Below are 25,255 nucleotides of genomic sequence, written 5' to 3' on the forward strand. Positions count from 1 at the left end.
GTTTTCATGAATGAATTGCCAAGAAGGGAAAATGTCCATCCTGAAGGCGTTTTACATTCATTTTAATAGAAGGGCAAGAATTTATAAGCTATTTCTGTACCAAAGTGTTTGTAGAAACAAACATGTAAGCATAATTTATTTTAAATTATTTATTTATATAACTTTGTGATCATGAAAGCATCTGAACTAACTTATATTTATTTATGTTATATTTATTAAATTATTTATCAAGTGGATTTGAAAAGTATTTTTTAAGTGTTCTAAAAATAAAATTATTGAATTAAAGTGATTCTCCTATTTTTCTAATGTACTTTTAAGTGTTAAAATACACATTGTGGGAACATTGAAAACTCTGATGAGACTTCAACAAAATTACTCTGGAAAGAATGCCACAATATTCTTCTTATTCCTTTCCTAGTTCCTTTCATCTCATTTTAAAGGGATCCTAGTAAGACAAGATATGCTTTACTACTAAGGGAGCCAAGTGAGTCATGGTTTTTGAGGGTTTATTATTTTTGTTCAACATGAGTCTAAAAGTGTGCTGTGCATTAGACAAATACATCATAATATTCTTCAACCAGAAAAAAAATGTCACTAAGAGGCCTTCTAGCCTAATTATTCTAATTTTTGTGACCCTTTGGTCTCTGAGAGAAAAGTTGTCCCTAATTTACAACCAGAAAACCTCTCCATTTGTCTAAAATTGTATAGAACTTTTACCTGAACCACATGGATGATTGCCTTACTTTGGCTTAAGAGATGTGCTCTTGATGAGCTAAATGTTAAATTCCATCTTTTCAATTCTCTAAACCAGGGGTCCCCAATCCCCAGGCCATGGACTGATACTGGTCCATGGCCTGTTGGGAAGTGGGCCCCACAGCAGGAGGTGAGTGGCAGGTGAGCAAGCATTACCGCCTGAACTCTGCCTCCTCTCAGATCAGTGGCAGCATTAGATTCTCACAGGAGCGTGAACCCTATTGTGAACTGTACATGCAAGGGATCTAGGCTGTGTGCTCCTTATAAGAATCTAAGTAATGCCTAATAATCCGAGGTGGAACAGTTTTGTCCCGAAACTATCCTTGCCCCCTGCCCCCTGGGTCTGTGGGAAAACTGTCTTCCACAAAACCAGCCCCTGCTGCCAAAAAGGTTGGGGACCACCACTGGAAACCATGTAAATCTTTAGGCTTCATGACTTAGTCCACTTTGTACTGCTGTAACAGAATATCTGAGACTGGGCCATTTGTAAAGAACACGGATTTATTTTTGTACTGCTCTGGAGGTTGGAAAGTCCAAGAACAACGGGCCAGCCTCAATGGCCTTTGTGCCATGTCATCATATGGCGGAAGGTGAGAGAGTGAGCAAAGGGGTGCTGAACGTGTCCTTTTATAACCACTCCCATGATGACAGCATTAATCCATTCATAAGGGCAGAGTCCTCATTGCCTAATCACCTCGTAAAGGTCTCACATCTTTATTCTGTTACAATGGCAATTAAATTTCAATGTGAGGCTAGTCGCAGTGAATCATGCCTCAAATCCCAGTACTTTGGGAGGCTGAGGCAGATGGATCACCTGAGGTCAGGAGTTTGAGAGCAGCCTAGCCAACATAGTGAAACCCCATCTCTATTAAAAATACAAAAATTAGCCAGGCGTGGTGATGAACATCTGTAATCCCAGCTACTCGAGAGGCTGAGGCAGGAGAATCTCTTGAACCTGGGAGAGGAGGAGCTTGCAGTTAGCCGAGACTGCGCCACTGCACTCCAGCCTGGGCAACAGAGCGAGACTCCATCTCAAAAAAAGAAAAAGAAAAAAATTCAACGTGAGTTTGGGAGAGGGCAAACCACATTCAAACCATAGCAATTCACCTGACACAATACAATGCAATGTTAAGGCTTTGACAATCCATTCTTCCTTAATAGATAAAGGACCTAAAACATAAAATATTTTGAGTGACCCATTTCCTCAGTTACTCCTCCCAACTGAATCCCAATCTTTACCCCTGTAAATGTTTTATCTCCTTCCCAGGTCCTCCTGCATGACAAATTTCTCGTTTTTCAGATTCTTGCCCTATTAGACATTTAATAAAATAGAAACCATCAGAAGCTAGATCCCATCACCTATCTCCTTCTCTTGAATGGTCCACAAGTGCTTCACAGACATGGGTTTCTTTCAAGTGTCGAGTCTGGGGTCTCAGCAGCTTTGACAGTGAGAAGAGACAAACAGGCTGTAGAGCTGCGGCCACCTGTTACTTGGAATGGTGACTACTGGTTGTCTGGGCCCAGAAATCAGGAGGGACAAGCGGACTGTCTCTTCTATGAACTGGGTTTATACACAAGAACACGTGTGTTTCTTCTGTTCTAGAAATTAACATGGGATATGCTTCAAAAACATGATGGGATGCAGTAACAGCTTCACGATTCATTCCAGTCTTTATTACATGGTTAGTTTTTCACTTTTTTTTAAGCCCGTGTCTGCAATTTACAAGTTGTGTAATACGCTTGCAACCAAATCATCCCAATGCTCCCCACTGGTTTCCTCTTCTGAAAAAGGAAGGTAATACTAGGACCTACCTCAAAGGATCAGAGAAAGGGTAAAATGGAACAACTCGTGCAAAGGGCTAGCATTGCACCTGGCACATAGTAAGTGCGCAGTAAATGTAAGCACATTTTGAAATGTATTATTAGTCTTCGGGCTAGGCACCTGTACCAAATTGGTTACCTCCTCTTTGCTGCTATTTCCTCATTGATGAAATTCAGAAAACTGTGGGACCTAATTAACTGTGTTATTCTGAAGATTAAATGACACAACACAGTGCCAGCACCTAGTTATTACTCAACATAAATTTGTTAAAGCTCTCACAAGACATCAGAAAACCCGCTGATACACTGTGCCCCCATGGCACTCAGCGTATTAAGTGTGGTCAGGACAAGCAGTTGCCCGGTGTGAAGTATGAGGGCAAAAGGTAGGGCCTCTGCCTTCCAAGAACAAAGGGTGGAGAGCACAGTAACTTTTTTTTTTTTTTTTGAGACCAAGTTTCACTTGTTACCCCAGGCTAGAGTGCAGTGGCGTGATCTCGGCTCACTGCAACCTCCATCCCCCAGGTTCAAGCGATTCTCCTGCCTCCACCTCTTGAGTAGCTGGGATGACAGGCACCCACCACATGCCTAGATAATTTTTTTATTTTTAGAGACGGGGTTTCACCATGTTGGCTAAGCTGGTCTCAAACTCCTGGCCTCAGGTGATCCGCCCACCTCAGCCTCCCAAAGCGCTGGGATTACAGCGTGAGCCACTGAGCCCAGCCAGGAGCAAAACCAAGGAACTCCCCCTCAAAAAAAAATACTCCCCAGTCAATTGGAGATTCGTTTGATTAGCAAATTACTTTATTCAAAAGAAACTAAACCTTGAAAGTGTATCTGACACCTCAGAATGGCCACATCAGAGAATTAACATGAAACATACTGAGTTGCCAGCTGCCCCATTGAAGGTCCAGGACTTTGAGGAGACAGAACAGTTCTAGGACATGGTCTGGCCAGACATCCAAAGGTGAGTATTGAAAAACTCAAGAGATGTAAAAGACCCTTAGACACCCAAAGGAGGATAAGAAACTACAGACAAAAAGAAAAGAACACTAGCTTTGTTGGGGACCAGCACCCACAGCCATCATAAGTCCTCTTCCCTGTGTCACACTGGGCCATTCGGTTATTATCCTTATTTGAGGACTAAACATCTTGGGCCAGGCGCGGTGGCTCACACCTGTAATCCCAGCACTCTGGGAGGCCAAAGCCGGCAGATCACGAGGTCAAGAGGTCAAGACTATCCTGGCCAACATGGTGAAACCCCGTCTCTACTAAAAGTACAAAAATTAGTTGGGCATAGTGGTGTGTGCCTGTAGTCCCAGCTACTCAGGAAGCTGAGGCAGGAGAATTGCTTGAACTCAGGAGGTGGAGGTTGCAGTGGGCCGATATCGCACCACTGCACTCCAGTCTGGCGACAGAGCGAGATTCCATCTAAAAAAAAAAATTAAAAATTAAAAAACACTTTTGGTTCTGGAAGCATAATTCGGCTTCCTAGTTTAAAGCAAATTGCATTACAATATGATAAGTAAGAAAAAAAATCTGGCTTCATTTTCCAAAACTTGAATTCATGTACTTGAAATATTTTATTTTAAAAAGTGAAGTAGGATGTGTATAAACGTTGTGAAATGTATGTGGTGAGAACAAGCACAAAAACTTTAGTTATACTTACGGATCTTTCAATTTTACATTAAAATATGAGTATGAATTAAATCTATGTAATATCAAAAACAGTATATTTATGGACTGTTTTAGACAAAAAAAAAAAAAGTAGTAGCAACTGCTCAATTGTGCTTCCTAAATGCCAGGCATGTTCCTAAGAGTTTACCACAAATAAACATAATCATCCTAATAACTCTTTTTATGGATGTGGAAAGTGAAGAAGATTATTTAAGTTGGTCGGGTGCAGTGGCTCATGCCTGTAAACCCAGCACTTTGGAAGGCCGAGACAGAGGATTGCTTGAACCCAAGAGTTCAAGATCAGCCTGGGCAACATGGCAAAATCCCCATCTCTACAAAAAATAAAAATAATAAACAATAAGATTATGTCAGCTCACATCATTAACATCTTAAGTGGTGGGGTCTCAGCCTGTGCCAGCAGCTACGCTCATGTTAAAGTCACTGTAAGTCAAGGGAACGCTTTCCCCATAACCATATAACTATCATCCCAATTATTTATGTATCTCCCTTCTCCCTCTTGCTCAACTGTGAGAACTTCAGATTTAGGCAATGTAGTATTACCCACGTATTTGTGTTCCCAGCCCCAGGAACTTAAAAATGATACACAGACAAAGGGAATCTTCATGAGCCCCCATGATTCTCATGTCTTTTCCTAATCTAGATAGAAATAAAGAAGTCTCAACCGGGTGCAGTGGCTCATGCCTGAAATCCCAGCACTTTGGGAGGCCGAGGTGGGCAGATCACCTGAGGTCACAAGTTTGAGACCAGCCTGGCCAACATGGTGAAACACTGTCTCTACTAAAAATACAAAAATTAGCCGGGTGTGGTGGTGTGCACCTGTAGTCCCAGCTACTCAGGAGGCTGAGGCAGAGAATTGCTTGAACCTGGGAGGCAGAGGTTGCAGTGAGCTGAGATCGTGCCACTGCACTCCAGCCTGGGTGACAGAGCAAGACTTCACCTCAGAATAAAGAAATAAATAAATAAAAATAAAATTAAAAAGAGAAGTCTCTAGTCTTTGAAAGAAACTTATTCACAATTACGAAAACAGAGTTAAAAATTGAAAATGCATATGCTTACTTAGTTTAAAATAATTATACATGTTCATAATGGAGAAAAATCTGAATTCATAAACCTTTTGATTTAGTTAACATAATTTAAATACCTATGGTCTGAGTATATTCCTATGCTTCAGAAACAATGTGCCAATAAATATACCACACCTATGAACGGGAAAGTGCTTTACTTCCCATTAGGTTGCAGATGTCTTAGAAACACACTCCTGCACCACAGCTTCAAGAAATTCAAATAATGACCTGATCTGATTTCCAAGCTGCCCTGCCACGAACAAGTCAGAGGCCCTGCAGGGCTCCTCGGTAAGCCCTTGAAATCCCTTTCCCTTCAATGGTCCCACCACAGCAGCTCCACTTTTGAATATTTTCAGGTAAGATTTCCTTTCAGAAAACGTTTTCATAGGTAAGGAAAAATGAAAACTTGCTGAATTCTCTAAGCCCCTCTCTGCAGTTGTTTTTATAACAGAACCACCTGTTGATTCCCAGGCTTGCTCAAAAAGAAAACACTGCTATGAATGCATAGAGCGTCTTCCTTTCTGAAAAGGACACTTGTGCTAGAGGTTAGAGCAAACAGCAAGAATGGGATAGCAAAGAATAAAGGTGGCTGACTAACTCTAGACTTCCTAACTGAAGACTTACATCAGGATTGGAACAAATTAGGTCTAAATCTACGGTGGGCTCCAGGGTGGAAATGGAGGTCTCAGTTAAGAAGCAGGAGAAATCTCAAAACTCAGAGCCTGGAATTCAACCCCAGGGCCTCCGTGTTAGCATCAGTGGCTGCAGAGCCATCATCAGGACCTCTCAAACCCTGGCATGTAGGCAGAGAGGCTGAGAACACCTGTCACCTAAAAACACATGATTCTAGCAGTGAATCCCTGGGATCAAGCTCTTCAGCAAGCCATGTGCTGGTTCACCCCAAGAAGGACTTCCAGAAAACGGGCAGTGGGCTAGGTTGACCGCTGGAAACCACCATTCTCATGGGAACACATTAAAAATTCAGCAACTGCTGTGTTCTCTTTAGAGAACGGCGTGAAGCATGCTTTCTCATGAAAAAGCAGCGAGGAAACTTTTCCCCTAAAGGAATACAGCAAAAGGACCAAACGAGAGCCATCATGTGCAGAAAAATCCCTGGTCAAGAGAAATGCACAGATGAGGAAGTAATAGGAATCTTCCTGGTTTTAAATAAAAACACACCTTCCCATCCTTGGAAGAGAGAAAACCATAATTATTCCTGTGGCAAAAGGGCTGTGGGGACAATGCAGGTTGTCCTGAACCTGTGTGAACACCTGGTGAACTAGTTTACCCTGGCTGGCACTCACTCAGCCTGGGCCTAGGAGCCAGAGAGCTGGGATCAAAACTAACTGTTGCCAAAGAGCCAAAGGAATGACAACCAAGCAATAGGATGCTTTAAAACAGGACTTGTAAGTAAATAATACAAAGAAGAGCAGTGTCAAAAAGCAGATTTCCTTTTCTTCCCATCATCCATGATTTATGAATTTATGGATCAAATAATGTAAAATATATCCAGAATATTAATCACCCACCACACTCATGATGCTGAGGTACTGACAATATCTACACAGACCAAAACAACTATTTCACCAATTAACAAGAGCCAATGAGACCCATTATTTCCTGAGGCAAGTCTTTTTCAAGAAAAGATTATTCCCTTGGTTCTGTGAAAGCTATCTCTGAGTAGCATTCTTCCCCACGAAAAGTAAATGATTCCACCATGAAAGTCCAAGAAAAGTAGTGTTTGGCCAGCTGAACTTCTCCAGAGGATGAGGAGCTCACATTTCAGCTTGCATCCCAGATTGCTAGGTGGGAGAGAATTGCATTTGTTTCTAATCTCTTGGGGCTTCAGCACCCCAAGACTAGAGAGCAGAAAACCTCAGTGGTCCACCAGGCAAAGTGGGTCCGGGGATTCAGAATGCTCGCTCACCATGTCTGAAAAGTATGCAGACAGATCATAATGCTTTGACTTCTGATATAAACCTTCTGGGGTGTTTACATACTTTTTTTTTTTTTTTTTTTTTTTTTGGAGATGGAGCCCGGCTCTATCGTCAGTTTGGAGTGTGGTGGCGCGATATCGACTCATTGCAACCTCCAACTCCTTGGTTCAAGTGATTCTCCTGCCTCAGCCTCCTGAGTAGCTGGGATTAGAGGCATGCGCCACCATGCCCAGCTAATTTTTGTATTTTTAGTAGAGACGGGGTTTTACCACGTTGGCCAGGATGGTCTTGATTTCCTGACCTCGTGGTCTGCCTGCCTCAGCCTCCCAAAGTGCTAGGATTATAGGCATGAGCCACCGCGCCTGGCAAGGAATAAAAAATCTAAATCGAATGTTAAAACCTCTCTCTGAATTACTGAGGATTCTTAGAAAAAAACACTATATTTGTTGTGGTAACAACATATAATAATCAAAGTCTTGAATTGATTTGAGCTCAATTATAACAATGTGCTACATCCATACACACACACAGAAAGAGAAGTGGTTGAAAACCAAGACAAAGAACCCTGTGGTTTTCCGAATCAAGACCAGGAACGACCTCCTCCAGCCCTCCCTGAGCTCTGCTTTCTCCCTTCCCCTCTTTGCCGGTTGAACATTGCTGGCGCCACCCAGTGGCCCCCATGACCCCTGCTTCAGTGCCACAGAAGGTCCAGAAGGCTCAATGCTACCAGCCCTGTGTTAAGTACCAGGGTGACATGACCATTCCCTTACTGAGCCAGACCAACTGCCTGGATCTTGACATGCATGGTCTCCTTTCATTCTCACCACAGCCCAGGACATAGGAGGGTTTGCACCCATTTCACAGATGGGAACAGAGAGGATTCAAGTTAGGTTGAGACTTTGCTTACAGTCCCAAAGCTAGGGCAGCACTGGGGCTGGGCTTCCAACCCTTCCTCTGACTCAGCTGCACATACCATCCTTACTAAGAGGACAGCGGCCCCTTGCTTGTTTTTGCAGTTGCATTAACTCCCTGAACCCAAGCTTATAAATAACCAAGCAACACGTTCTATAACTATTTCCAAAGACACAGCTTGATTCCAAACAAATAACTAAGTTGATTTTCTGCTCACCTTCCATTATATCTTAGACTTCAAGAGAGATAGAGATGATGTCTTTCAAGCACTTACATAAATTCTGGGCTGGGCAAGCCTCTGATCATTTTCTTGACACTTCTTCAGCATCCTAAACTTGCAGATGGTAACATCTTCTGCCCTCTCCCAGATATCACCAGTTTTGATAACATCCAACTCCAGATTGGCAGTGGCAGTTTTTTTGTTTTGTTTTGTTTGCAATAGCACAGTCTTGGCTCACTGCAACCTCTGCCTCCCGGGTTCAAGCAATTTTCCTGCCTCAACCTCCCGAGTAGCTGGGATTACAGGCATGTGCCACCATGCCCAGCTAATTTTTGTATTTTTAATAGAGACAGGGTTTCACCATACTGACCAGGCTGGTCTCGAACTCCTGACCTTATGATCCGCCCACCTCAGCCTCCTAAAGTGCTGGGATTACCGGAGGGAGCCACCGCGCCTGGCTGGCAGTGGCAGTTTTTATCCACTCTTTCCTCAAGTCACCAGCAAGGGTAATCAACTGAGTAACTGTTAAGGAAATTTAGTCTTTGCTTCATCTAAACACAGATGATGAATTCAGGAGTTCCTCTGAACACTTCAATCATTAATAGATACTTACAATGAAAATATACTCTCCTTATTTTAAAAAAAAGTGTAGCATTAATTGTTACTTTAATCACTTTTAAAGTAGATTTAAATGCCCCCCAATCACTGTTTTCCAACCAATCTTAAGGACTAAACGGTATTATTTCATATAATATTACACTGTTAGAGTATAATGTTCATTCACAGTGATAATTCCAATAATAAGACTGTTTTGAAGGCAGCACAACTTAGGTTGGAATTTTGAAAAATTCAGACACCAAAAATAATTCAAGTGGCTTAAAAAGAAATACAGCTTTGGTCTTACCCATCTGTCTTTATCAGAATGTTAGCAGCACATTGAGACACTTAGTGACCTCAGTGACCACTAAAGAGAAAAACAAGAGATCTGAATTCTCATCTCCATTATGCCATTTCCTGGTTTTAGGAGGAAATGCACATTTCAAAAAAAAACCTCAGGGGATAGTTACATCTGTTTTGTATCTGATTTGTAATACCTGCTAATTTCTTAGGAAGTGTCATACACTTAGGAGGTGTGATTTTTGTGAAATATACATTTGGTCTTCCTTATCTTTTCCTGGCATAAAACTCCTAAAATCCGTAGAATCTAAGGAGTGTTTGCAGTGTATATGCTAATTATATAGCAAAATTACATATTAGCATATAAAGGATTGTATGCTAATTATATTATTAGATAGCATACATAATATAGCATGTAATTATAGATGTAATTATATATTATTATAATTATATAACATAATAATATATGCTATGTAATTAGCATATACACCTTTATATGTTAATGAGGTGACTGGTAGCTGAGGGCCCCTGGATAGCTTCAGGATGGCAGCGGGTCACAGTAAAAACCAAGGCTGGATTAGAAGGTTAGCATTTTCAGCTCCACCCCATGCAGAGAGGGAGGAGGGGCTGAAAATCGAGTTGATCACCAATGGCCAGTAATGAAATCAATCATGCCTACAAATTAAAGCTTCTACAAAACCAAAAGGACTGGGTTCAGAGAAGTTCCAGGTTTGCAAATACATCCACATGCAGGGAGTGTGTGCACCCCAACTCCACAGGGACAGGAGCTCCAGTGCTGGGACCATTCCAGATAGCTCCCTGAGTATCTTGTCATCTGGCTGTTCACCTGTATTCTTTATTATACATCTAACTAATAAACCAGTAAATGTAAGTAAAGTGTTGCCCTGAGCTCTTTGAGCCACTGTAACAAATTAATCGAACCCCTGGGGAGAGTCTTGGGAGCCCCAATGTGTAGCCGGTAGATCAGAAGTTCTGGCAGTTCAGTCTTATAACTGGCTCTGAAGTGGGGGACAGTCTTGTGGGACCTGACAGTATCTCCAGATGGCTAGTGTCAGAATTGAGTTGAATTAGAGGACACCCAGCTGGTGTGCACTGCAGAATCTGCAGAAAAATTGCTTGCTTGGTTGGCATGTGAGGAGTGAGGAGTAGCGTGTGGTGAGTGAGGGTAGGAAAAAACACTTGGTTTGGTTTTTGCACTCTATCTCCTATATCATGTAGGAGGGCATATATGTCTACCAACTCAAATCATTTGCCCCATAAAAATATTAGCCCTCTCATTGAGCTAGTTTTCCTACTTTCACCTTTTTAAAGTGGTAGTGCTATAGTAAAGCACAGTTGACTGCTGCAGAGTTTCAGTTAAGGACCTTCCACGCATTTCAAATACTGGCGGTAAAGCTAGAAAGAGGTGAGAAGTGACAGGAATCCTTCCCACTCTCCCACTAGGATGCAACGCCTAAGCTCATCTTCACCATCTACTTTTTTTTTTTTTTTTTTGAGATGGAGTCTTGCTCTGTCGCCCAGGCTGGAGTGCAGTGGCGCAATCTCAACCCACTGTAAGCTCTACCTCCTGGGTTCACACCATTCTCCTGCCTCAGCCTCCTGAGTAGCTGGGACTACAGGCATCCGCCACCATGCCCGGCTAATTTTTGTATTTTTGGTAGAGATGAGTTTTCACCGCATTAACCAGGATGGTCTCAATCTCCTGTCCCCAGTGATTCGCCCACCTCTGCCTCCCAAAGTGCTGGGATTACACGCCTGAGCCACCATGCCCGGCCCCACCATCCACTTATTAACTTGCATTTAACGTGTCTACTTGGACTCTTCCCCACTCCACAGGTTTCCTCTCTGACCACTTTCTAGATTGAAGAATGGGCTCCAAGGGATGGCCCTGCCATCTAGTGGCTTCTCGATGCCTGGCAGATTGTTCCCAGCTTTCTAAACCTCTGCCCCATGAAAGTTGCCCAGAGAGCCTACGAAAAACCTAAGTTCTCAGGGCCATCTCAAAACCTGTATCAGATTATAAACCCAACTTATTAACAAGATCTGAAAGTGACTGTTAGGGTTGAGGCCTGACCATCTTTTATTAAAGCAGTTCGGTGAAATACTGAATAAGAAACTACCAGGAAAGTGGCTTGATATCTCACAGAACATTGCAAAAAATACACAAAGGAAGCAAATCTATTAATTTGTTGATTTTGATAACACATTGTCATCTCCAAAAAGGTTGGAAACCCTTCATCTTTCTAAGCTGGATGTGGCTCCAGGAAGGCTGATCCAGCAGCATGGGCATTGGATGAATGTCAATGTGGGAGGCCAGGGAAAATGAGAATTCCATCAGAGGGAAGGAGCAGAAGAGGGGGATCAAACTCAGTTAGTCTGGTTTCTAGCAGTTGCCACTTGCGCTGCTTTTTGAAATGGTTCAATTCTGATCATATTGAACTCAGTCACCTGTCAAGTTGTAAGAACCATCAATTAGAAAAAGTGGTATGAGATTTGAACTAATGAAATCAATTTGCGAAAACATGCAAAATTCTAGGGTCTTGGCAATCTCTCTAAATTTCCAATATGAGTTTGAGGGTGGGCACGGTGGCTCACACCTGTAATTCCAACATTTTGGGAGGCCGAGGTCGGCAGATTACTTGAGGTCAGGAGTTCGAGACTAGCCTGGCCAACATAATGAAACCCCGTCTCTACTAAAAGTACAAAAAATTAGCCAGGCATGGTGGTGGGCACCTCTGTAATTCCAGCTCCTGGGGAGACTGAGGCAGCAGAATCACTTGAACCCGGGAGGCGGAGGTTGCAGTGATCACACCATTGCAGATCACACCATTGCACTCCAGCCTGGGCAACAAGAGTGAAACTCTGTTTAAAAAAAAAAAAACCTGTAATTACTGTAAATAAAACACTGCTATACTGCTATCAAAGGTATATGGAGAAGGAAGTATAAAAATAAACACTGTATTTTGAGTACCAAGTAAATAATAAGAAAGAATGACTGAGACCAACTATTTGATAGCACAACAAGGTAACCACAGTCAATAATAATGGTACATGTTAAAGTAACTTGAAGAGTGTAATTGGATTGTTTGTAACTCGATGGATAAATGCTTGAGGGGAAGGACACCCCATTCTCCATGAGGTGCTTATTTCACATTGCATTTCTATATCATAATATCTCATGTATCCCATAAATACATACACCTACTATGTACCAAAAAATTAATTTTTTTTTTTTTGAGATGTAGTCTTGCTCCGTCGCCAGGCTGGAGTGCAGTGGAGCAATCTTGTCTCATTGCAACATGCGCCTCTCGGGTTCAAGCCATTCTCCTGCCTCAGCCTCCCAAGGAGCTGGGACTACAGATGCGCGCCACCACGCCCAGTATTTTTAGTAGAGACGGGGTTTCACCACGTTGGCCAGGATGGTCTAGATCTCTTGACCTCGTGATCTGCCTGCCTCAGCCTCCCAAAGTGCTGGGATTACAGGCATGAACCACTGCACCCAGCCACAAAATTAAATATTAAAAAAACACTTTTACTTCAAATGTATTCATAGAAATTCCAGCCAAAAAAAAAAACAATCTACAATATCACTCAGCACATTAGAAAACACAGTACTGCGGAAGTTCCCTCTGGACACTAACTTTATTGTGATACAATACGATATTCCTCATTTGAAATGCAGCCCCCTTTCTGACAGGTGCCGCATCTCACGCAGCGCTTCCGCAGTGCCCTTTAGTGACGATGCCTGAATATTGATGCATAGTCTCAATTAGCTATTGCCTTAGGCCTGAAAAAAGAGCAGAGACCAGAAGCATCTTACAATGCAAAATATTATTAAAATAGATTCTAAACAAATAAACCAGAGGTATTATAAAGCAGTTTTTTAAACAGCCAAGAAACTCAGTATAGAAGAATATCTGTTATTCTGGTTGCTACCAGTTAAATATCTCTATTACTGTGGCATCCGCAGTGATGAAAAAGTAGTCACATCTTTCAGGTTCATTTATTTGAACATGGCAATGAATACCATGAAAAACAACCCAATTCCTGAAATACAGAGTCCAAACGACCTCTTTACAGGGCCGTAATTTTAGCTTTTAATAAACTGGCCTGTGTTAAACTGGCTAATTGAATGGGATAGCATCTAGAGCAAAAATCAGCCACATCCATAGGAGAGGCTTATGCTTAAACTGAGAATTCCAAACATGACTGAGTGCCAAAACAGTTTTCTTTTGAGAGACAAAGACATGATAGGAGACAGACATCAATGGATGACCTGTGCATAGCACTCATTCTGTGTCAGCATTGGTTGTTACCAAATCATCTGTCCACATATAACCTGATGGATATAATAGAAGGAAGTTGAAAAACGATTCAAAAGTTATTTAAATGATAAGTAGATGTACAGAAAACAGATCCATGATATCCCGATGTCATTACATTTATGGAGCAAAATAAAAATTCCACATGACAGAAGAAATAGAATTTCTTGTAGGCAACATATAGTTTTTTAAGAGAGAGAAGAAATGAAAGAGTTAGTTAAAACTCTTTTAATGTCCAACTACTAAAATCATTTGTGTTCTTTCTTCCTCTCTTTCTTTCCCTTTCTTTCTTTCTTTCTTTCCTTCTTTCTTTCTTTCTTTCTTTCTTTTTCTTTCTTTCTTTGCTTTGCTTTGCTTTCTTTCTTCCTTCCTTCTTCTTCTTTCTTTCTTTCTTTCTTTCTTTCTTTCTTTCTTTCTTTCTTTCTTTCTTTCTTTCTTTCTTTCTTTCTTTCCTTTTCTTTTCTTTTGAGACAGGATCTCACTCTGTCATTCAGGTTGGAGTGCACTGGCACCATCATGGCTCACTGCAGCCATCATGGCTAACGACAGCCTTGACCTCCCAGGCTCAAGCTATCCTCCCACCTCAGCCTCCCAAGCAGCTGAGACCACAGGCACATGCCACCATGCCTGGCTAATTTTTAAATATTTTTATAGAAATGGGGTCTTGCCCAGGTGTGGTGGCTCATGCCTATAATCCCAGCACTTTCGGAGGCTGAGGCAGGCAGATCATGAGGTCAGGAGTTGAGACCAGCCTAACCAACATGGTGAAACCCTGTCTCTACTAAAAATACAAAAAAAAATTAGCCAGGCATGGTGGTGCAAGCCTATAATCCCAGCTACTCGGGAGGCTGAGGCAGGAGAATGGCTTGAACCTGGGAGGCAGAGGTTGCAGTGAGCCGAGATAGCACCACTGCACCCCAGCCTGGGCAACAGACAGAGACTCCATCTCAAAAAAAAAAAAAAGAAAAGAAAAGAAAAAAAGAAATGGGGGTCTCACTTTGTTACCCAGGCTGGTGTCAACCTCCTGGCACCAAGGATCCACCCACTTCTACCTCCAAAAGCACTGGGATTACATGAGCCACCATGCCCGGCCTGTGTGCTTTTCAGAATATCATAGTCAACACTGAATTGTGTGTGATGCTGACAAAGAGGTGAAGTATCATAACTGAAAATGTAAATGATGCAGAAATAATATCTACTCCAAACTTGTATCAATGGCAGGAGAAACCTCAGTGACATTTGTAGATGATGACACTACGGCCCTGAACCCCCACATGGAGCCAGTGAATTTCAGTGGTCTCACTTCCACTGCACCTCTTTAGGTTTGAAAATGTGTTTATTATACATGTGTCTGTTATTCTAAAAAACTTCCTTGAAATAGAATAAGAAATCAAACTCAAAACAGCTGCAGAAGATGGAGGGGATCTGGTGTTTTTCTCCAACTCCTTCTCCCAGAGGAGGTCCCCACGACCTGTAGCTCTCTCCAGCTTCTCCCAGGAGAGAGGAGGATATTAAAGGAGTGGTTGCAAAAGGGCTTCCCAGTACCAACATGAAACAGGGGAAAGGCGGTCCCATGCCAACGCTGTAATCATACACAGCAGGAGCAAGCCGGTAAAGACCAAGCAGGCAGGGTCTGGCAAAGCAGTCGGGCCATCAGGCAGGGTGCAGATCCACCCCCATGATACAGAAGAGACCCTGTCACAAGACCCCACATTCACATTAAGACAGCTGAGATGCAGACTTCTGCCCCTTTGAACCAAACCAAGCGAAGCCAAACCACACCCACTCCCAGCTGAGCACGCGCACTGTTTGAAGCAGCCCCACACTCACCGTGAGCCCCACTGGCCTCCGGGGATTGGGCTGCGGGTGTCCGTGGGACTCGAGCAGGTGCCTCTGCTCCAGCAGCTGGGCTCTGTTTCACTCCATCAAATCTCCAAACGTGATAGAGATGAGACAATTATTATATTTGCTTTCTCGCCCTTCTCTACCCTCAGCTCCACCCACCCCACCCTGAAAACTAGAGTTTTTACTGAAGATAAAACTTAATATTCTTTGTTTTCTATCCGTACGATTTCCTCAGAATCCATTTTGATCAAATGCAACCAGTGGATAAATTAAAATCCACTGGTTGCACCAGATACATTTCAATATAACTTCCTAATTTTAAAACTTTACTATCAACAAATTCAATTTTCTTTAGAAAAGGAGATTTTTAAAATTTTACTTAGACTGGGCACAGTGGCTCATACCTATAATCTGAGGGGATTTAGAAGGTCAAAACGAGTAAATTCCTTGAGCCCAGGAGTTCGAGACCAGCCTGGGCAAAACAGTGAGACTCCATGTCTAAAAAAATACATTTTTTTAAATTAGACAGGCAAGGTGGCACATGCCTGTGGTCCCAGCTACACAGGAGGCTGAGGTTAGAAGGATCGTTTGGGAAGTTGAGGCTGTAGTAAGCCATAATCACGGTATTGCACTTCAACCTAGGTGACACAGCAAGGCTCTGTCTTGAAAAAAAAAAAAAGTGTATTAATTAATAAAATACAACATCAATATATGATATAATGACAATTTAGAAGGGTCAGTGATTGCTTGGGCAGTAACTGAAACCATGACCTTGGAAATCTCACTTTCAAGTCACACACGTGCTTTTCTTTTGCTTCCAGTCCCTCCTTTCTCCACCCTGGTTTTCTACCTCATTGAGGCTTCCAGTCCCTAAACTCTGTTTTTCTAAAGACTTATTTTTCAGCTCCCTCTGTTTCAGTCTTTCATGTTATCAAACTGCAACACACGCTTACCACCTACTGACCATGGTTTCATTGGAGCTTTCCAACCTCCTCATAATTTTTGCTTGCTTGAATCATTCTCCAACCTGGAATTGGAGAACATTTACAGAACTAAGCTAACAGTTTAGCTGTCTCCCCTCACTGAATACCACCTTCCCCCAGAAAACCCTCTTATCACTATATTATGGACAGAGAACCTCAGAGGAGCTACTCCATTTGCCCAAGTCCTCCTCTAGGAAGGTGTGGAACTGGAATTTGAACCCCACTACATGCACTGGCCCTTGCCTCCCACCTCCTCAGCTCCTCTCCAGGTTCGACAGCAAGTCTGGTGGAAATACAGGAACAAAGCACTTAACTGCACTGGGCATTGCCATCGCCACTTGATTGCCTTAACCTGACTCCTCTCTCATTCCATTCCTAGTCCTAGAAACTTTGAAAGGATCATCTGAGTCTCTGACAATCACCAGGGCCGATAGAGTTCAGAAAATGCCCTCCCATGATGCCACTTCTGCAAAATCCTCCAAAACTGCTTCTTTGGAATAAACTACAAGGTTAGCAAACAATGGTTTTCTCAGAAATAGGGTTATAAAACGTGAGAACACAATACACTATTTTGAAACATTGAAAATACCATATCTGGCCCGACATGGTGGCTCACTCCTGTAATCCCAGCACTTTGGGAAGCCAAGGCGGGCAGATCACTTGAGGTCAGGAGTTCGAGACCAGCCTGGCCAATATGGTAAGACCCTGTCTCTACTAAAAATACAAAAATTAGCCAGGCATGGTGGCGCACACTTGTAGTCCCAGCTATTCGGGAGGCTGAGACAGAAGAATCGCTTGAACCCAGGAGGCGGAGGTTGCAGTGAGCCAAGATCATGGCATTGTACTCCAGCCTGGGCATCGTAGCATGACTCTGTCAAAAAAAAAAAAAAAAAAAAAAAAAGAAGAGAGAGAGAAAAGAGAAAGAAAGAAAGAAAGAAAGAAAGAAAGAAAGAGAGAGACAGAAAGAAAGAAAGAAAGAAAGAAAGAAAGAAAGAAAGAAAGAAAGAAAGAGAAAGAAAAAAGAAAGAAAAGAGAAAGAAAGAAAGAAAGAAAGAAAGAAAGAAAGAAAGAAAGAAAGAAAGAAAGAAAGAAAGAAAGAGAGAAAGAGAGAAAGAGAGAGGAAGGAAGGAAGGAAGGAAGGAAGGAAGGAAGGAAGGAAGGAAGGAAGGAAGGAAGGAAGGAAGGAAGGAAGGAAAAATACCATATCTAAGGGATATACATCTCTGCTGCTAATTCAAGTTGGTTTTTAGAATATGTGTCTCTGGGCGAGGCGTGGTGACTTACGCCTGTAATCCCAGTATTTTGGGAGGCCGAAGCTGGCAGATCACTTGAGGTCAGGAGTTCGAGACCAGCCTGGCCAACACGGTGAAACCCCATTTCTACTAAACATACAAAAATAAGCCAGGCATGGTGGTGCATGCCTGTAATCCCAGCTACTCAGGAGGCTGAGGCAGAAGAATCACTTGAACCCAGGAGGTGGAGGTTGCAGTAAGCCAAGATCTGCCACTGCACTCCAGCCTAGGCCATAGAGCAAGACTCTGTCTCAAAAAAAAAAAAAAAAAAAAAAAAGTGTATTTCTAGGGTAATTATAGCTTCTGGTTCACTTATCACTCTGTATTTATTTCCATTCTACAATAAATTCTTGCAAACAAGAGGCTTCTCCATTGTCATTAATTTCTTAGGGGATATTTTTGAAATATCCTACAAGTAGAAACAGACTCTGGTTTTGAAATTTGTCAGGAATAACTGTCAGAACTGTAAGAGTCCAAGCAGTGCATGTGGCACCTTACAGTTATCTTCATATTATTCTAGAAAGCCACAGCAATGAAATAACTTTCACAGAGTCCAAAGAGACATGCCACAGAGGCCAAGGCACCTGTCATCTGACTTTAGGCTCCTGGATCTCCAAACCTCTTCCTGCACAAACTCCACAGTAAAAAGAACACAGGTACTCCATGTGGCACCAGCAACCTTCTTCTAAAAGATTTCAGAAAATTAAATAAGCACTAGCATCATACCTGTAGGCTAACTACATGCTCTTCATGCAAATACAATCTAACTCCATTTTTTTGAGGCAGCATCTCCATCTGTCACCTTGGCTGGAGTGATGTGGCTCACTGCAGCCTCAGCTTCCTGGGCTCAAGCTATCCTCTCTCTTCAGCCTCCCAATTTGCTGGGACTACAGGTGCACGCCACCACACCCAGCTAATTTTTAATTTTTTATAGAGACACGGTCTTGCTAATTGACCGGGCTGGTCTTGAACTCCTGGGCTCAAGCAATCCTCCCACCTTGGCCTCCCAAATTTCTGGGATTACAGGCATAAACCACCACACTCAACCCTCAATCTAACTTTTCTACTCTACAGGCTTCCGTTCTACTCAGTTACTTTCTACTTAGCACTTTAGATGTTTCTATCCTCATTTTTACAACTATCCCTTGATATTTTCTATGTATTGTTCAAAGACCACATAGAGGTTAACGTAACCATTCATCCAGGCTCCCTTGATAAAGCTGAACTTTAAATTTAGGTTTTCTGAATTTCTGAAAGCCAAGTCCAAGAAATCTTCTACATAGGAAAAAAATAATCAACTCAAGAAGAAAGGTGTAAAGCATCAGCCAGGAAGGACATCCAGCCTTTCCCATGTCATTGTCCCTGTTGCTCCTGGGGGAACCTCCCTCCACATTAGCTGAACATGGTCAGCTATTCTAGCTTCCCAGAGGTGTGCATGAGGCCTTTCTAACTAACCTAATGTACTTGTTAAAAACATAAACTCATTAAATATACTACTTATTCTGAATTTGTGTTAATTACTCAAACTATAGCTCATTAATAAAGACAGTTTATTATAGACCTAATCCTTATTTTTCAACTGCTGTCAACCCCACATTTCAAATCTGAAAGTGTGATTTGTAGTCACCATTGCATCTGTCTACTTTGCTACATTCAGTTCACCCTCCACGTCTACCCTCGTTCTAACTGGACTTATAATAGGCACAGATGAGAAAGGAGATTCAATGACCTCCATGCTGAATTACACAAAAGTTTAGAAAAATGGTTTAAACATTGCAGCTTTGTTCTATATTCTAGGAATCTCGTTCCATTATGAATATCCAAACAACCTCCCCTCAGGCCATAATGCCTTGCACCTAACAGCTGCTTAAATATATATATTTGTGCAACAAAACCCAAAATGAACCCAATTTTCATTTTTTTCTTTCCTTTCTTTCTTTCTTTTCTTTTTTTTTTTTTTTTTTTTTTTTGAGACAGAGTCTCACTCTGTCACCCAGGATGAAGTGCAGTGGCACAATCTCAGCTTACTGCAGCCTCCTCCTCCCAGGTTCAAGCAATTCTTGTGCCTCAGCCTCCCAGGTAGCTGGGACTAGAGGTGCACACCACTACTCCTGGTTAATTTTTGCATTTTTAGTAGAGAAGAGGTTTCACCATTTTGTCCAGGCTGGTCTTGAAATCCTGACCTCAGGTGATGCGCCTGCCTTGGCCTCCCAAAGTGCTAGGATTACAGGCGTGAGCCACTGCGCCTGACCCCAACTTTCTAAATCTAAAAAATTGCTCTGAAATTAGCTAACCTGTCTTATTTGAGGAGCTCTCAACCAAGGGGAAACCTCAAGTCACTCTACACTTGACCCCGAGATCTCACATGGCTCCCTAGTGTATTCTAGAGCAGTTGCTTCTCAAACTCTGATGTGAGTAAGAGTTGCCTTGGAATTCTGCCTGCTGCAGGTTCCAATGCTGCGGGGCTGGAGAGGGGCTGAGATTTTACATCTTAACAAGCTGCTCTCAGTTGATGCTGATCCTCATGGTACCTTGGTTTCCAGACCCCATTTTAAGTAGCAAGCCTGCAGAAAATAGATGGCCTAGGTTACATATGGGGGAGTCCTCTCCATGGTCAGGCGTGGTGCCAGCACCCACACCAATTCTGGACAGCTCTTTCCCATCTGTTATCTTCTTTTCACTTGTGGAAAAAACCTGGTACCATGGATCTGAGGATGCAGCACACAATCCTCTGCAAGGAAGCTCCAAATTAGAGCCCCCAGTGGAAGAAAATTTAAATAAACAGAGACAGGACTCACCTCAGTGTGGAGTTACGTTTAACCACAAAGTCTTAGACATTTATTCTTCATTTTCACTGACTTTACTTTGAGGAAGGACTCGTTATTGGTTGCTCTGTACGGTTAAAAGTCAAGGATGAGGCCAGGTGCAGTGGTTCACGCCTGTAATCCCAGCACTTTGGGAGGCGGAGGCAGGTGGATCACGAGGTCAGGAATTCAAGACCAGCCTGGCCAACATGATGAAACCTTGTCTCTACTAAAAATACAAAAATTAGCCAGGCATGGTGGCAGGTGCCTGTAATCCCAGCTACTCGGGAGGCTGAGGGAGGAGAATCACTTGAACCCAGGAGGCAGAGGTTGCAGTGAGCCGAGATCGCACCATTGCATTCCAGCCTGGGCAACAGAGCAAGACTGCCTCAAAAAAAAAAAAAAAAAAAAAAAAAAACCAAAAAAACAAGTCAAAGATGGGTAAAGATCAATGACTTTACACAGAATCAAGGGCCCATAATGGCACACTGTTTCTTTGTTTACAATACCAGGACCCAGAGGAAAAAGACAGCTCATGTGCCATTTGGCATGGGCTACACAGCGATCCACAGTACCTTCTAATGTGGACACAGAACTTTTAACCTGTGAGACTTTGACATGATGCTGGAATCGTGGTCTGTTAAAATATGAAGCTAAATTGGTGTTATAGGCGTTGTATGGGTTGCATACATATTGGCATGCACAAACACACAATGCACACAATTAAACTTTTGGCAAACAACCACTTTTGACACACGCAGAGAGAATATGGAAACTGAAAGGAGGCAAGAAAGGGTGAGTCACAGTTAACATCAATCAAAGGTCCAGTGTCAAGCCAGGCTTAACAACAAAGTCTACATATTTGGCTGCAGGACAAAACATGATACTTGATCTCAACTTCTTTTCTGTTGACCTCAAATAAAGTTTTCAGTTTCTGAACAGTGGAATACTCCCTCCGAGTCTACCAGTCTATGTTGGACAAATAAGATTACATGTTTAGTTCTAATTTTTTTTGTTTTCTTTTTTTTTTTTTTTCTTCTGAGATGGAGTTTCACTCTTGTTGTCCAGGTTGGAGTGCATTGGCGCCATCTTGGCTCGCTGCAACCTCCACCTCCCAGGTTCAAGTGATTCTCCTGACTCAATCTCCTGAGTAGCTGGGACTACAGGCACATGCCACCATGCCCAGCTAGTTTTTGTATTTTTTGTAGAGATGGGGTTTTGCCATGTTGACCAGGCTGGTCTCAAACACCTGATGATCCACCCACCTCAGCCTCCCAAAGTGTTGGGATTACAGGCATGAGTCACTGCGCCCAGCCTAGTTCTAATTTTTACATAGAAGAAGATGTCTTCCAATTATTATGGGTTTTTATTTCATTCAAAAGCACTAAGAGGCCGGGTGCGGTGGCTCACGCCTGTAATCCCGGAACTTTTGGAGGCTGAGGCGGGTGGGTCACTTGAGGCCAGGAGTTTGAGACCAGCCTGGCCAACATGGTGAAACCCCGTCTCTACTAAAAATACAAAAATTAGCCAGGCGTGGTGGTGCACACCTATAATCCCAGTTACTTGGGAGGCTGAGGCAGGAGGACTGCTTGAACCCGGGAGGCAGAGGTTGCAGTGAGCCAAGATCATGCCACTGCACTCCAGCTTAGGAGGGGGAGAGAGAGAGAAAGAGAGAGAAAGAGAAAGAGAGAGAGAGAGAGACAGAAAAGAGAGAGAGAGAGAGAAAGGAAGGAAGGAAGAGAACTCAATAGCACTCTGTCAAAGCATCATTACCCAAGGGAACAATCAAAGTGATTACATAAGATGTGTGAACGTGACTTATGCACCTTTGTTCTTCTCCCACTAGAGTTAGTTTTATGTAAAAACTTAAAAGATCAAAGATATTAGGTATCCTGCTTTCACAATTACTTACAAAAACTGTGCCCAGGAAAGGAGCCCAGTGATCACTTGTTCACTGTGTGTGTCCGGGAAAAAGTACATAGACAATATAGAAGTACTATATCAATAAATGCTTTCTTTTTTTTTTTTTTTTTTGAAATGCAGTCTCGTTCTGTCGCCCAGGCTGGAGTGCAGTGGCATGATCTCGGCTCACTGCAAGCTCTGCCTCTCCGGTTCACGCCATCCTCCTGCCTCAGCCTCCCAAGTAGCTGGGATTACAGGTGCCCACCACCACGCCCAGCTAATTTTTTGTATTTTTAGTAGAGACAGGGCTTCACCATGTTAGCCAGGATGGTCTCCATCTCCTGACCTGATCTGCCCGCCTCAGCCTCCCAAAGTACTGGGATTACAAGCGTGAGTCACCGTGCCCAGCCAACAAATGCTTTCTTAAAGCAATTTACAGAATCCTATTTTATAGTAAAAATGCATTTTCAGCAGTCCAGTGTTCACAGTGAGATTGGATTTTATTAAATTATATGTGATAGAAAAAAAATGTTACTTATATGTATAAAGTAAAATAAATGTGATTGGCATTTTTAAACAAAATTTTTAAAATAAATGTATACAATATGCCCAGATTACATAATTCAAAAAGTGCATGCCACTCAACAATGCTGGCTCTTCAAAGACTATTTTGGAAAATGTAAGGTTGCACCTGTGTGACAGCGATCTGTGGGCAAGGCTTTATCCTCCCACTCTTTAGCTGTGAAAGATGTTGTCACTTGTGTATTGGCACAGATCCATCCTGGGTTAGTCATTGACTACTCCAGCATCCACCTCAGGCTTTACAGCCAAGGGCAACTTTAAATAAACATTTACACATCCCAAGTGGTCAATTCAATGACACCCCTCAGAGGTCCAATGCATGACAATGCTGTTGAACGTGCCTCTTCATTTTAGTGCACTGCCTTAAGGCAGGTAAGTGTTTTATTATCTTTTTCCAGAACTGCAACCACTCCTGCTCTCTCATCACCCTTCAGCACAATCCTCCTGTCCTCTCACCATGAGCACACCGGAGAATGGGGGGAATTACAGAAAACAGGAAGGCAAGCTCACTGCTTCACAAAAGCTTCCTTGGTGGAAGACTCTCCCAGTTCCCTTCTGCGGAAACAATGAAGGTCTGAGGACATGGGGTCATCATCAATCTCTTCATTACAGTCACTCATCTCGGAGACCTGCATCGCAACTGGAGGGCAGCTGCTCCCATTCGAGAGTCATCTGGGGTGACCAGGACCCCAGAACTCTGCTAGAGTCTCACAGTGCTCACGATGACACTTGGCTACCATCAGCCCTCCAGCTCCTTATGCAGTTCAGAAACACGTGTTTGGAAGTAAGAAAGGCACTAGGGCCGGGCATGGTGGCTCAAGCTTGTAATCCCAACACTTTGGGAGGCTGAGGCGGGTGGATCACGAGGTCAGGAGTTTGAGACCAGCCTGGCCAACGTGGTGAAACCCCATTGTCAGGCCTCTGAGCCCAAGCCAAGCCATCGCATCCCCTGTGTCTTGCACGTATACGCTCAGATGGCCTGAAGTAACTGAAGAATCACAAAAGAAGTGAAAATGCCCTGCCCTGCCTTAACTGATGACATTCCACCACAAAAGAAGTGAAAATGGCCAGTCCTTGCCTGATGCTCATGACACCCGTCTGTACTAAAAATGTAAAAATTAGCTGGGTGTGGTGCTGGGCACCTGTAGTCCCAGCTACTCAGGAGGCTGAGGCAGGAAAATCACTTGAATCCGGGAGGCAGAGGTTGCAGTAAACCAAGATTGTGCCACTGCCCTCCAGTCTGGGCAACAGGGCAAGACTTCGTCTCAAAAAAAGAAAAAAAAAAAAAAAAGAAAGAAAAGAAAGAAAGACACTGACACCTGGTCATATGACTTTAAAAGGGAACTATTCTGAGAGTCTCTGTCTCACAGGACCTTCTTTCAGTGTGGCCATGGCCCTCTAGGATCTCATTGCCCTTTCCTTTGTCTCCTCCCAGCCTCCCCGCACTTGCTGTCCTCCAGCCACTCCTACCCATTTCTTTTTGAAGGCATGCTCCTGCCTCAGGGCCTTTGCACTTACTATCTTCCCCTACAAATAGCCCTGTGGCTCACTCCCTCATATCTTCTGGTCTCTGCTCAGACACTGCCCTGTCAGAGAGACTCTCCTGACACAGCCACTCTCCCCTTTCCTTTCTTTCAGGGAATGGGCCCCTCCTGGCATCCTGCACATTTTAGCATTTGTTTCCTGTCTCTCCCCACTAGAATGCAAGCTGCAGAGGAACTGTACCCCTGGGGCCTGGTAAGTGCTCAATGACCACTTTTTCAAGGACCACATTTCCATAATATTAAAATGTATTGTGAAAGGGAACAGCAGTGAATTTTTCTGTTGTCTGCACTGGCCACGTGTTGCATGAGCATCTCTACGTGTGTAATTGAGTCTCTCTGTGCCTCACTTTCCTTATCTGTTAAATGGGAGTTACAATATTATCACTTCCGCAAAGTTATGGAAATTAAATCACAGGTGCGGATTGTGCCTGGCAGGCAGCAAGCACTCGGTGAGTGTTAGCTATCTGATATTAACTATTATTTTGCTATGGAGATGGGTGGGGACCATGTAAAAATGCAAGACTTCAAAAGTAGACAACAACCCTCTCACTTGGGGTTCACACCTCATGTGTCACGAGATGGGCTTTGGACCTTCCAGATCTCAGCCACCTTTGGGAGGGTCACCTGAAGGGAAGCTAGGCACTCCTGCTCAGCATGATTG

At 43.0% G+C, this 25,255-nt stretch overlaps 1 long non-coding RNA gene across 2 annotated transcripts in view; it reads right to left on the reverse strand.

Moving 5' to 3' along the window:
• Nucleotides 1-9,840: 9,840 nt before the first annotated feature.
• The window catches only part of LOC144339515 (uncharacterized), a 34,518-nt gene continuing 19,103 nt past the window's right edge, over nt 9,841-25,255 (reverse strand). The window contains exons 2-4 of one of the 2 annotated variants that reach the window (XR_013414544.1): nt 15,473-15,573; nt 12,962-13,107; nt 9,841-11,768 (exon numbers count right to left, since the gene is read on the reverse strand). This is a non-coding gene — a long non-coding RNA (uncharacterized LOC144339515). Of the gene's footprint in view, nt 11,769-12,889; nt 13,108-15,472; nt 15,574-25,255 lie in introns of those variants that run through there. The other variant, XR_013414543.1, reaches the window with a different exon arrangement.

This window comes from Macaca mulatta, chromosome 2 (assembly GCF_049350105.2).
Source record: "Macaca mulatta isolate MMU2019108-1 chromosome 2, T2T-MMU8v2.0, whole genome shotgun sequence".
NCBI lineage: Eukaryota > Metazoa > Chordata > Mammalia > Primates > Cercopithecidae > Macaca > Macaca mulatta.